Here is a 15,439-nt window from a genome sequence, read left to right as displayed (position 1 = left end):
TTTTGGGGTTTAAAATGATTACTTTCAATTATTTTTTTATTTTTTTTCATAAATTTGACATATTCAGATGAGAAAAACTAAAATTGAACCAATAATAGATATTTAAATGTATAAAAACATATAAAACTAAATTTAGGGGATGCAAGATCATCTTATTGGGACTTTTGAAAAAAAAGAGGAAAACAAAACTGACTAAGAAGAAATTGATAATGGTAAACTGAACTAAAAAGAATACTCATCAAATGATAACATTAATCCTCTTCTATAGCTCGAATGATAATTTCACATCCTCAAGAATGTTTTGTCAGTTTATTAACCTTGTGGAATATCTCTAATTTCACAACATTTCGAAGATTATAAACTGTAGGGATTATAATGAATTTCTTTAGTACGGCTGAGTTCTAAAAAAAAGCAGCCGCACTGAAGAAAGTAGCTGGCTAATTTTATCTTTCTTTCTTTCAATTCAAGTTTTTTTTTTTGTATTTCAACACACTCAAGAGTCGATGACACACACCGTGACACATCTGTGAGTTCCAATCCCTCCTTCATCTCCTCTAAATGAACAACCTTCTGCAAACACACACACACAAAAATGTGGAGTTTTCAATAATACACATCCATAAAAAACATAAGAATAAGATGGTTTTTCCAAGATTAGGTGTTTCAGATTTGGGCAATGCTCAAGAAAGGCTGGAAGAAACTGCAGTAACTTGCGATGGAACACGGCTTGTAAACGGGATAAGTTATTGAATTTAGGAATCATTCCTAATTTGGCAGAGATGATTATACTGTATGTCTTAATCTCGATATCTCATTGAGAAAATCACTGGTTTCACTTCTATTTTATATGTTCCAAGTATTAAAAAGCACCCAAAACCCAACAATAAACTTGATATCAAGGTCAACCATAACAAAGAAGTCAGGTTCTTTACCACAATGCTATCAATCTGATCATCACCTAGACTCATATATATGCTCTAGTCCCGGAGCATCAATCTCAAGTGTGCATTCCACTCTCGAAGGGACATATTTCTTCCTAAATGGCAGCACATGAAACCTCTTCAAGCTCTGAGTCCTAACAAGCATAGCCCTAAATTCATCATCCAGATCCCTCAACAAGGTCAGCTCCTCAGGAGCAGGACACCCTAAGATAAGATATCCAGATGCATGAATTTAAGAGAAGGCATGAAAAGAAAACCAGGATGCACAAGTCCAGAAGACGGGAGCTTTAGGTAAACCAATGTCCTGCTCGTGAAGAGATTAATAGGCATGATGTCAAAAGCAGGATAGTGAAGATTGTCATCCTCTATCAAATATTTACTGCTCTCAACATCAAGATGTCGTGTCCCCCGGTTAATGAATGTGCGGATCCGATCCCTGAACCCGTCTATCACCGTGTCTCTGCACTTAACCTTGACTTTAAACAGAACAGACTCAGGGCTAAACTCAAGAAGCTTGTCAATGATGCTTAAGAACACTTGGTCGGCATCATAAGGAATAGAAGAGCAGTCTAAGTCAAGACCGGGAACGCTTAGATACAGATTCTCCCATCTCTTGGACAAAACACTTGTCTGCACCGATTGTTTTGTCAGACATCACAAAACGAAACCCTAAGAGAATCAGCAAGCAACAAACCGCATCAAAAAGAGAGAAATATTTTGATCGAATCCAAGGCGTTGAGTTTCTCTAATCAATCACAAGACTTCAGACTCCATGGTTTCTCAAGAACTCACCTTGGCGGACTATATCCGCGGGAGTTATCGATAGTGCAGAGAGAAAAACTGTAACTTTTGGTATAGCTCAAAGTACTCGAGCGTTTACTGTTTATACGTTCGAAGCGATTGCAACTCCTTTGATTGTTTCAAGAATTAAGAAAATGCTGTGTTTTCAAATTTTTAGAAACAAATAATTTATATGATGTATTTCTTAGATCATATCTTAATCTTATGAAATACCTCTGTATTGAGACCTCTGTTTATATAAAACTAGATATGAGTCCGTTCATTGCAATGAGTTTTATTTGGTGTTTTAATTTAACAAAAACTATAAACTAATATTAAATTGTTTTGTATAAATTGTGTGAGATTTATTTAATAATTGAAATTTTTTTTCACACATAAATTCAATTTCATATTTGTATGTTATAATTATGGTGTATAGATGAATCGTTATCAACTTTATACCTAGGCATTGAGTGCAAATATGGTAAAAGTTGTAGGCATTGAATGCAAATATTCATATTTAAAAGTTTAAATTGAACCAAACCTGAAATAAAATTAGAATGAGATAAAAAAACTGAAAGTTAAAAACGCCAATCGAGTCAATAACAGCATTATACACTTTCTTATGTACCAAGTTAATGTTTTATTAAATAAGTTTTTAAATTTTTCTTTTTGCTAGGATTTTTTAAAAGAAGGAAAACATTCTATTTTTTTAAAACAGGAAAATATTATTTTTTGATCAAACAGGAAAACATTCTATTTTATAAAAATACTATTAATACTCTTTTACATTTTTGTTTAGGATTTTAGAAAAAATAAAATTACTATCATATAAATTTCTAAAATTATCTACTCTTTAGAATTTCATAAAAGGTAAACTGCTTTCAAATAATTATTTCTAGTTACTGATAAAAAATTAAAAATTTACTATTTTTACAATTTGTATCAGTACTATTTTTAAACTTGTTTTATTAGTTGAATAATTCATAGTATCATGTTCATCATCAAATCCTCTCTTAAAAATATTATCAACTAACTTTTTACAAAAAAAAATTTGTTATGACTTAACAAAATATGATACAAATCTCTTTTGTTTAGGATTTCAAAAAGGAAAAAATTATCACAAAATTCTTTTACAAAATTTCAGGGTCTTAAAAAAAGAAATTAATACTACATAGTCTTTTACAATTATATTTTTTCTAGGATGTAGAAAATTAAAATTGCTATCAATAATTATCTCCAGTTAATATTAACTATTTTTCAGAGTTGCCAATTTCAAAATTCGTTTTTAATATCACAAACATTTACAGTTTTTATTGTTAACTAAATATTTTTAAAAAGTTAATTAAATATTTTTTTGTATTATGTTTATCACTAAACTTTAAAGTAAAAATTACTATAAAATTCTCTCTGGTCAGGATTTAAAAATAAAAGAAAAAGAAATATAATTTGGTTAAATTAAAAAGGAAACAATATTTTACAAATCCCTTTTATTTAGGCTTTTTCTAAAAGAAGAAGAAGTTATTTTCACATAAAGGGCATGTTTTTATTGACACATTCACAACTTTTTTTTAATCGACACATGTCACAATCATTTCGGGTGATATATTTGAAGTTATGTTTTGTTTATAATTTTTAACACATAATTATCTATTAAAATTAAAGTTAGTTGATTATAAGAAAACAAGATTAATTTTACAATTTTATTTTATTATACTTTTAAAAGAAAGTAAATACTTATTTTATAATTAGTTTTTCTTTAAGTTTTATACAACTGACTTATTTTTTATAAAAAAATTATGTTTAATTAATTATATGTTTTGTCTTATACATACAAACAGATATTCATCATATTCACACATACTTATGTACAACACCAATATCGTAATTAAAAAATTATGTTAGCATCATAAGATGTATTAAAGATAATATAAAATTGAGTTGTATCAAGAAATTAAAAAAAAATACTTAGGTATTATTTTCACGTAAATGCTATTATGTTTTGTAAAAGTAATTGTGGAAACTTAAACCTAAATATAGATGTCAAGTTTGGGCACTCTCAAGTATACCATAAAATCCAGATATTTTTCCCACCAGTATCATCTCTTTTGGAGAGTCATCTCAAAGATGGATGATCATCAATTTGCATGGATTTTATGGTACATCTGAAAATGAAGAAATAACAAAGTCTTTAGTAATTTGGACATTAACCCCAGAGATACGCTCAAATTAGCAGAAACATAATCAACACTTTGGGCTGAGACACAAGAAATGAGCTTTCAACGGGCAGTACAAAAAGTCGAGGTCAGGAACCTCCCAATAATTGAAGGAAGATGGTGTTTTACAGATGGTGCGTGGAAAGACAAGGATCTTTATTCAGGGCAAGGTTGATTTAGCACTCTACGGGGTTTCGATTGACTGATGGGGGAAATGAATATTAGGGCAAGTCTATCACCTCTTCACTCAGAGGTGGAAACATTAATATGGACAATGGAGTGTATGAGGAACTTACGTCAATTTCAGGTCACGTTTGCAACAAATTATTCTCAATTGGTGAAGATGATTTCGGAACCAAAATAATTGCCGTCTGTAAGTTATTTGGAAGATATTAAGATCTTGCGAGAAAGTTTTTTCAATTTAGAGATCATTCATGTACCTCGGACAGAGAATCCAAAGACGGACAGTCTAGCACGACGTGTCAGATAACAACTGTAGTTCGTCATTCACATGGATGCAGAGTTAGCAGTTTGGTTCACAGAGTCATGATGAATTTGTATATGTTGATGACAACAAAAAAGATATGAAATTTAGTAGGGATAAAGATCTCACATCGGATGTTGGAAGAGATCCTTAGTAATACATAAGATATATGAGTCACTCCACTTATAAGCAATTGGTTTTACATTGAAGCCCATCTAGTTTAAAAATATATTCATTTTGATTTTCTAAAATCCCAATGAAAATTAAAAGAATATTTGATAGTAGTTTTCCTTTAAAAATATTATAAAATGATATTTATTTTAAAACATTTTTAGGGATTTATATTTTATAGTTCATATAAAGTATTTTCTCAAAAAAATGAATCAGATAAAAAGAACAAAAATATAAACTCAAAAGAAAATTGATATTTAAAGTTAAGAAACATATTAAACCAAACTTAAGAGAATGCAAGATCATCATTATCTAAACATCCAAGAAACTGAGATTGAGACTTTTGGAAAAGAAAAAAAAATGAAAAGAAGATTCGCACTCATACTAACAATGGTCAAGGAATCCAACTAGAACTAAAAGGAAGACTCGTCAATGACAACGACCTCCATGACTCGAATGATAATTTCACATCCTGTAGAACGTTTTGCGAGTTTATTAACTTTGTCGTATATCTCTGATTTCAGAACATCTCGAAGATCATAAGCTATTGGACTCATAATGAGTTTCTTCAGCACTGCCTAGTTTCCGAGAAAGTAACTGGTTGCTTTCATCTTCCTTTCCTCCCATTCAAGTTTTTCTTGTATCTCAACACACTCAAGAGTCGATGAAACATACCATGGCACATCTGTGAGTTTGAATCCCGCCTCCATCTCCTTTGGATGAAGAACCTTCTGCAAACACACACACACACACACACACACACACACACACACACACACAAAGAAAGGCTGAGTTTTTAATAATACACATATCCATAAAAACATGACAATAATGGTTTTACCAAGACAAGATGTTTCAGCGGGCAACACTCAAGAAAGGCTGACAAAAACCGTAACAAGTAGATAAGGAAAACTGCTTTAAAACGGGATAAGTTGTTGAACTTGAGAATCATTTCTAGTTGTGAGTAACGAACAAGGTCCTGCACTGTTTTGGCAGAGATGATCATATGTCTTACGCTCAGTATCCCATTGAGAAAATCACGGATCTCATTGCTCTTTGCTAAGTCGAGGGATTAAATAAACTGCCAAACTTGACAAAAAACTTGATATCAAGCTCAACCACCAACAAAGAAGTCAAGTTCTTTACCACAATGCTATCAAACTGATCTTCTTCGAGACTCATATACTCTAGCCCTGGAGCATCAATCTCAATTGTGCATTTCACTCTTGAATAGTAATCCCTTAACTGCCTAAGCGGTAGCACACTAAACCTCTTCAAGCTCTGAGACCTCACACGCATAACCCAAATTCCGCATTCCCAATTCCATAATCATCATACAGATCTCTCACCAAGGTCAGCTCCTCAAGAACATGACAACCTGAGAGAAGCTTCTCCAGATGCACACACCATTTAACTTCTTCGAGATGCATGAATCTGAGACAAGGCATGAAAACAAAACCAGGATCCATAAGTCCAGAAGATGAGATCTTTGAGTAAACCAATGTTCTGCTCTTGAGGAGATTCATAGGCATGATGTCAACAATAGGATATAGACAATTGCGCTCCTCTAAATAATAGATACTGCTCTAAACATTGAGATGTTATGTCCCCCGATTAATAATTGTACCGATCGGGTCCTTGAGCCCATCTATCATCATGTCTTTGCACTTAACCTTAACTTTAAACAGACTTGACTCAGGGCTAAACTCGAGAAGCTTGTCAATGAAGCTTAACGATGACAGAGCAGTTTAAGTCAAGAACGGGAATGCTTAGATAAATATTCTTCCATCTTTTCGACAAAACACTTGTCTTCATCGATTCTTTTGTTGGAAGGTATGAAAGTATTTGAGTTAACAAAGATTCCGGCAATTCGCTGATCCTATCAATTCTAGATATCACCAAACAAAACCCTAAAAAATCAACAAACAACAACAACATATAAAAAGAGTTATTTGATCGAATCCTAGGCGTTGAGATTAGCTAATCAATCACACAATGAAAGACTCAATAATCAACTCATTGTGGACTGCGGGTTGAGTCGCCAGAGGAGTGTATCGGCGGGAGTGATCGAAAGCGAGATAAAGCAAAATGATAACTTTTTATTGTCTGAAGACGAAACTGATTGTTCAGAATTTATACGACCGGTTCCGGTTCCGTGGGAGCGTTTCAAAAATGAAAGCTATCATTATGGTTGTCGATATATTATGAATATTTCTTTTATTTTTTGACAAAAAGTATACTATTATTGGTTATGTTTTCATATTTTTGGGGTAAAGTGGTTATATTCTCATGTTAAATGCCATTGGAAAATTTAGGAAAAAGGTATATTTTCCATTATCATTTATCAATATTGGTTTTTATATTTGGGAGATTTACTATCTAAAAAATATTTTCTAAAATTATATTTTTGGTTGTCAATTACGAAAGGAAATGAAAGGAAAATATAATAGCAAAGGATATGTTTACAAATTGCATTTAATAACGAGCTGCATGATTATTATTCTTAGGTTCATCCCCTAGTGTTTGAGTATTTGATATTTGATATCTTTTAGAAAAGGAAACAAAATTTAATTTCAAAACTATATTATATTTTTAAAATAACAAATATAAATACATAAAAAATAGTAGTAGTTACAAAAATAAATAAATTAATATTATTAAGCTTTTAGTAAAATACTAAACCCTATACCTTAAATCTTAACCCTAAAATCTTAGGTAAATCCTAAACCCAAAAATTTACCTAAGTCTTTTGATAATCGAAAACCCTAAATCACAAATATTAAGAACTAAATCATAATAACACTAAACCTTAAATTCTAATCACTAAACCCTAAACCCTTGGGTAAACCCCGAACCCTTGGATAAATCATAAACTCAAACATTATATATTGGTCGGTGAACCTACATGTTCATGAATTATCCAAGGGTTCGGGGTTTACCCAAGGGTTTAGGGTTAGTGATTAGAATTTAGGGTTTAGTGTTTTTATGATTTAGTTTTTAATATTTATGATTTAGGGTTTAGGATTTATCAAAAGGTTTAGGATTTACCTAAAAATTTTGGGTTTAAGATTTATTGTTTAGGTTTTAGGATTTAGGGTATAGGATTTAGTATTTTAGTGAAGACTTAATAATATTAATTTATTTATTTTTTGTAACTATTACTTTTTTTATGTATTTTTTATTTTTTATTTTAATCTAATTTGGAAATTCAATTATGTTTCCTTTTCTAAAAAATATCAAATATCAAATACTCAAACACTATTGGTTGGTGAACCTAGAGGTTCACCTTAAGGGGTGAATCCAAGAATAAGTCTTTTATTTACGAGTTATTCTTGGGTTCACCCCCTGGGGTGAACCTTTAGGTTCACCAACCAATAGGATTCAAGTATTTCATATTTAATATATTTTTAAAAAGGAAACAAAATATTGTTAAATTATATTATGTTTTCAAATAAATAGCTAAAAATAAATAAAAACAGTTGTAGTTGCAAAATTTTTTTTTAATAAAAAGTCTAAACCCAAAATACTAAACCCTAAACCCTTGGGAAATCCGGAACCCTTGGGTAAACTCTAAACCGTTTGGATGAATCATAGTTTTAAAAATTAAAAAAAAAATCTTTTTTTCAATTACTACTATTTTTATTTATTTTTAGTTATTTATTTTAAAAACATAATATAATTTAACAAGATTTTGTTTCCTTTTTAAAAAGATATTAAATAAAAAATAATTGATTTCTATTGGTTGGTGAATCTAAAGGTTCACCCCTAAGGAGTGAACCCAAGAATAAATCTTTATTGGGTGAATTGGCGAAATAGCTAAGTTTGGAATGTTAATTAAGTGGGTGACTATGATTTTGACAGTATTAAGTAACTATCATTTGTGTACCATTTTGTCCGGTTTTAACCCTTTCTCTTACCGGTAGAAGGGAAAAAGCAAGTCACAGGGAAAAAAGTGAAGCCAAGTCTAAAGGAAGAAAGGAAGCCACATCATAAATATGACTAATAATAAGGCCACATCACACACATACAAACCACATCACCCAAATTAAGTGAGACCACATCACACACATACAGACCACTAAGGGAAGAAAGGAAGTCACATCGCCTTGGTTAAATATGGCTAATAATAAGACTATATTACACACGTATAAAACACATACAATTTACTGGAAATATCAACCCACATCCGAGATAATAACACTAAACCCTAACGTAGAAATGTCAACTCACATCTAAGATATAAACAGTTTCTCCCGTTTCCAAATAATAACATTCACCAAATTCATAATACTATACTACATGGTGGATATAGTATAGTACTTTATGGTGGATATAATATACTACATGGTTTGAAATTTCTACGAAACCATAAACATTTGCCCTTAAATACTAAACCATAAACATTGAACCCTAAATTCAAATATAAACCCTAAATCCAAATAAAGAAGGTATTTCATATCACCGAAATAGTATATAGCTATAACCCAACACACATCACTAAATGCAAAACCCAAACTCAACTTTTGAATACTAAACCCTAAACAGCTATCACTAAACCTAAACCCCAACCCCCTCCTTCCAAATACTATTCCCAAACCTCTCTATTAGTAAATTTAAATCCTAGGCAGGAACCTAAAAACCCAAATACAATCTATAATTAGGCACATTTATTTGGTTAGTAGGTTGCATATTTTCTGTTCCATACAATTTAAATAGTATAGTAAACGAATGTTCCAAATAATCAAATTTTTCCAACAATCGAAAGCATGAATTTCATATTACAATCAATTATACAAAATGACAAAGAAGAGAACTATCAAATTTAAAATATGACAGATTATTAGGTTTTAAGGAATAATATAGAAATCTTTCTCAAATAGTATGGTAACCTTAAATAAATAGCTACACTAAAAGAATATATACTATACTATTTCTTTCCTCGAATATAGTATAGACGACGAGTTCATCTTCTTCAATTTTTTTTTTTTCAAACATGCTGATTAAACTTCACTTTGTTCACCACCGTTGTTTTTCACCACCATACAGAGATCATCTTCATCTCCTCTCTTTTTCTTCTGACACAGGGACGCTTTTACCTGTTCTCCGTCGTTATTTTTCACCATTGAATCACTAAAACAAACAAAACATAGTATGAAAACAAAACCAAAAACAAAAACAGAGTACTAAAACAAAAACAGAGGATTAAAGCAAAAACTCAATTGTAAACATCAATGATTTAAGAGAAAGAGGTAAATAAATGAAAGAGTTGTATTGTTTGCTCACCGTAACCTTTCGCCGTAAACATAATAGAGTTCGTCGGAAGTTACCATTGAACAAAATTGATTAATCTTCTCAATAATTACTAATAAAAAGTGTGACTAACAAAGGGACACACGTGTGATCATAAAAAATGTGACTCACAAAAGAACACATGTGTGATTACAAAGTGTGAACAAAAAAGAGAGAAAAAAACTTTGCCACATTAATTATTAATATAATTTTGTTTTCTTTGTTTGCAGGTTTCTCAGGTTATTCATGAGGGTAATATGGCTATTATTTAAAAAAGAGAAGCAGTGTATAGGTGAGTTAGGAATTTTAGCTATTAGTTGAGTTATCTTTTGTTTGATTGCTGTATAATGCAATTTCCCATCTTTATTTACAAGACATTTTTTTTTTGAACATGAGAGAACCAATCCATTATACATGAGAGAACCAACTACAAGGGTCCATTAAACGAGACTATTCACGTCGTTCCCTGACATTTCTGATTTCTCTGACAACTATAAGAGTCTTTTTTTTTGTAACTGGCTATAAGAGTCTTCCATTAAACGAAACTGATCTTCTAGTATTTATACGTTATACGTTTGAAGTGGTTCAGATTCCGTTTGCAGGGTGCGTTTTAAAAAAAAAGGTATTATATTTTATACTAGTGATATTCCGGCGCTACGCGCCGGGTTCGTATGTTATACTTTTACATAAATATATAAATTATTATATGGTCTTAACAAATAAAATATGTTAAATATAAAAATAAAATATATTAAAAATGATATTTTCTGATCTTTATTGATAGTGGTTAGTGACCTTGTTTGAAGTTGTTTAGTTCAAAGTAGAATAGGATAAGTGGTTGTTACTAATAAATTTAATAAAAATAGAATAAAAAGCTGATAGTCATAAACAAAGTTAATGTTTTATATAGAAAACATACTTATATTATTAATTATTAAAGTAACTATATATAAACTATAAAACTTTTACTAATATATTTAGTTCAAATAATAGAAAGATGTAATACTGTTCAAATTTTATAAATTTGATAAAAAAATATGGGTGAAGTGTCAATTTTTGATAAAATAATTGGTAAGTATCTAATATATATTTTTAAAATTACCATGTTGGCTTTTAAAATATAGAGTGCGAGCTGTATGTGTTACTTTAGTTTTAAGGTCTCTCAAAAAGATGTATCTTAAAATAAGAAACATAATGGAAGATTTTGTGTGTGTTCATAACGAAATTCTTGTTTATCCACTCTTATTTAGAAATATCAACGAATCTTAATATTAATCTAAATATGTTTTTTAGCTAAAAACTATAAATGGTTCATAAACTCCTCTATTTAATGGACAACTTCTATTTTAACCGGAATAGAAGAATTTCACCAAATCTTCCTAGTAAAAAAATCAATTTGTTAATTAGTAAATGAGATGTTAGCATCTATAACGATCATCAGAAAGACAATTTCTAACTATCTGTGACATTCGGGCTTACTGACTTGTTGCACTTAGTAATGGTTTGACAATAAATGGTTAGTGTGGTGCAAAGGATTAATGGTAAGGGTGGTGTGTGGTTTACATCAATTTTAAATAACTTTAGCAACCAGGCAACGTTTTCAAATTTCTCTCAGATTGGAAGTAATGATTCTTTTTTGTTTAGTTAAGTTTTATGAGTATATTAATCATGTTCACGGTTTTTAAAATGTACACACGGATAGCATGCATCAGGGAAGTTATTGGTTTCCTTGTACAGTGTAACATGGGAAGATACCATAGAGTTTATGTGCCAATACCAATAGACCAAATGTTAGTCTTTTGGACATGAATCGTCATCAGTTACTAAACATTATTAGATTGGGATGAGGTGAAATTTCTAGATTGATTATATGGCGGTTACATCGATTGCATTGAAGAAGGGGAATCGTAGAGGCTCCATTTTCCATCGTCAACATCAAATATAAAGAAATCCTATAAACCAATGTTTTGACACCCGACCTGGACACTGAATCGGACAATTTACCGGGTCTCTGGATCATTGGATCAACCGTGGGTGAACCGCGGTTTAATAAATGAATTAGTTTTATTATAAGATAATATATTAGCTATGAAAATAAATATATAAAAATTAAAGTTAATATTTTAAATGTTTTCAAACACAAAGTAGTAGTTTGGATATGTATCTATTTTATGTTTTTTTTTTTGAAAATAATTAACTTTAGTTTCCATTTTTGTATTTTTATTTGACATACAAAATATTAAGAAATAGTTTAAAAGTATTTAAAAGAAATATGTAACATAAGAGTTATGAAATCTAAAGAAAATCAAGACATAAAATTCATAATAAATTAAACTTTCAATCTAAAATTAAAACATCATTGTAATAAATTGTCAAAACTTTCAATCTAAAATTAAAACATCATTGTAATAAATTGTCAATAACAAAAATAAATTAACACCTAGTAACAATTAACACCAAAACACATTAAATAAAGTTGAGAAAAAATTTTAATTATTAAAAGGAGAATGACACATGACATTTTTCCCCCTAAGGAGAAAAAAAACTCAAATTTATTATATAAGATATATAGCTTAAAATCTTAGAAGATATTCTAATATTTACTTTACTATCTGGGTTTATAGTGTTTTTTATTATTTTGTTATTTGATATAAAGTTTTTGGATTTTTTTTCTAAATTTTGCTTCTAAATTAATCTTAATTTGATTATTACATATTAACATATTTAATTTTGATTTAATTTGATAAATATTCTGTTTGGCTATCGAATATAAATTTCTGATTTTTTTATTGAAAGGGTTATACCAAGCTTAGCTTAACACTTGCACTCTAATTATATACATATTTAGGCATTCTATTTTTATTTTGGTACACATACAATTTTTCTTTTCCAACAGTATACATACAATTTTAAATAAATTTATTGATGGTTAAATAATTTGAAATCTTGTGGACCTATTATTCAGAAATAACATAGTTTATTTCTTCTTAAATGTGAATCAATACAAAACGCTGTTGATGTTATTCCTTTAGTTGACACATAACTTGTCACCATTTATGATTTACTTGGTTGGTTCCTAATGATTATGAAATGATTAATTTTATAAGAAAGACCATGTCAACGCTTCATTCCTATTGAAATGGTTGAGTCTGCTTCATTCCTATTGAGACACCAAGTCTGTCATAAGTGAACGATGTGGCGTAGACGTATAATGGCTGTCCAAACTCCATCTTCCACCTCTGGAAACAGAGGAACAATGTGCTCCATAACAATTGCGCCATCACACCAGCAGGAATTGCGAAGATGATATACAGAGATGTGAAGTGTACCTATCTTCTCAAGGAGGAATCTTGCTCTATCTTGTTTTCCTTTATTTTTCCTTGAAAAAGTAGTTCTAGATTGACTTGTTGTAAATCTAAACATCATTTTTATGATATTAGCATTTTAGCGAAAATAAAAGTATAATGATATTATGGCTTTGTGCGTTTTTAATTAGATCATTTTTCTGTTTAGTTTGTAAATTCACTGTTTTGATAATTTCTACTGTCTATTCCATTAACTAAATTAATGAACGGAGAAAATTGTTATGCACGAACTTAACTTAACTATCTGTAATATACTAACATATCTTTTTATGGTTGTTCTGTGTGCTTTTCATGGTGGCGATAGAGATGTATTTCTCTTTGGATTAAAATATTTGAGAGGTAGCAACTGATGTAGATCAACGAAGCGGACACTCTTATTTGTATGTCTAGATTCTCAAAGACAGAGTAAGGAGGGGTTGTCAAACAGTATCATGTTGATTGACCAGAAACACTATCATGTTTATAAATTAAAAAACAAAAAACTATCCTACGCATTTTGTCTCGTAAACAAACTAAGATTCTCATGTGCAGGAGATAATTTAAGACAACTCTAGGCCTCGAATAAAGATTAAAGTCCATACCAAATCTAGTGTCAAAAACGCAAGGCTAACCGAGACACCAAACCAAAACACATCATTTAATTAGGAATGCCATGTGTCATTATTCCCCCCCCCCAAAGAAAAAAAAGCCAACTTTATTCATAAAGACTACGATCAGGGCCGGCCTTGGGCTAAAGCCCATAAAGCAAGGGCTTTAGGCGCCAAAATATCAATATATTTTAGGGGCGCCAAAATCTTGCAAAGGATCCTTTAGTGTGGTGGTTTGTCGACTGTTTCTTTTAAGAGAAATTCTTGGGTTCACCTCTAGAGTGAACATTTAGGTTCACCCAACCAATAGGATTTCGTTATTTCATATTCAGTATCTCTTAAAAAGGAAATAAAATATTGTCAAATTATATTAATATTTTTAAACTAAAAAATAAAACTAATAAAATTAATATTAATTGCAAACAAAAATACGTTTTAGAAAAATATATTTTTAATATCATCAGCCAAACACTAAACCCTAAACCCTGAATATTAAACCCTAAATCCCTGGATAAATCCTAAACCCAAGGGTTTAGGGTTTAATATTTATGATTTACCCAAGGGTTTAGGGTTTACCCAGGGGTTTAGGATTTAAGATTTAGGGTTTAGGGTTTAGGGTTTATCCAAGGGTTTAGGATTTAGTATTTATGATTTACCCAAGGGTATATGATTTACCCAAGGGTTTAGGATTTATTATTTAGGGTTTAGGGTTTAGTGTTTTGCTGATTTTGTTAAAAATATTAAAAAACAAATCCAAAGATTTAAGATTTATCCAAGGGTTTACCATGGATTTAAGGTTTATGATTTAGGGTTTAGTGTTTTGCTGACGGTATTTTAAATATAAAATCTTTTTTTGCGACTACTATTATTTTCTATTTATTTTTTATTTTAAAAACCTAATAAAACTTGACAATATTTTGTTTACTTTTTTTAAAAGGTACTGAATATGAAATAACGAAATCTTATTGGTTGGGTGAACCTAGGGGTGAACTCAAGTATTTCTCTTCTTTTAATCTGTACAGGAAGGTTCGAACCTTACCTTAACCATATCCTCTCTTTTTCTTTTTTGTTAATGGCAATAAATGAAAAGAAGATTTAATCCTTAAATATTTTCATTACCTTTTCTAACAATTTAGATTTCCTTATATAAACGAATTAGAGTAAATGACATTAAGTTTTCCTAAAGTAAATTATATTACGTTATAAATAAAACAAAATCCAATTAATTTTGTTTCCTTTTTGATAATAATGATAACTAAAATGATTTGATTGTAGATATTTTGATTACATTTTCCTAACAAATTTAGTTTCATTTATCTACGGAATAAAATATTTGATATAACTTATAAGTTATAAAATAAACAAATTAAACAAAAACTAAATTTTGATAAAAAAAGCTATATTTTTTTATCATAACGATTTTGGTTACTTTTGATAATTTTAGTTTCCTTTTAATTTATAACATAAACAAGGAAGCTAAACAAAGGTTAATGATTTTCGTTTCTTTTAAAAGTTTCTAAATCTCAAAATATGAATTTATCATAAATTAAAAGACACTATAAGAACTTAATAAATTCTTACAAACTAAAACTGGTGCTATTATAAT

The 15,439-nt window shown here is 29.9% G+C and overlaps 2 pseudogenes; both read right to left on the bottom strand.

Annotated features, from left to right (window-relative positions):
* Positions 1-251: 251 nt before the first annotated feature.
* On the bottom strand, positions 252-1,583 carry LOC108811027 (F-box/FBD/LRR-repeat protein At1g13780-like; annotated as a pseudogene).
* A 3,587-nt stretch (positions 1,584-5,170) lies between these two features.
* On the bottom strand, positions 5,171-6,263 carry LOC108838836 (F-box/FBD/LRR-repeat protein At1g13780-like; annotated as a pseudogene).
* Between the last annotated feature and the right edge of the window lie 9,176 nt (positions 6,264-15,439).

This window comes from Raphanus sativus, chromosome 6 (assembly GCF_000801105.2).
Source record: "Raphanus sativus cultivar WK10039 chromosome 6, ASM80110v3, whole genome shotgun sequence".
In the NCBI taxonomy this organism is placed as follows: domain Eukaryota; kingdom Viridiplantae; phylum Streptophyta; class Magnoliopsida; order Brassicales; family Brassicaceae; genus Raphanus; species Raphanus sativus.
This window is presented reverse-complemented; position numbering and strand designations above follow the sequence as displayed.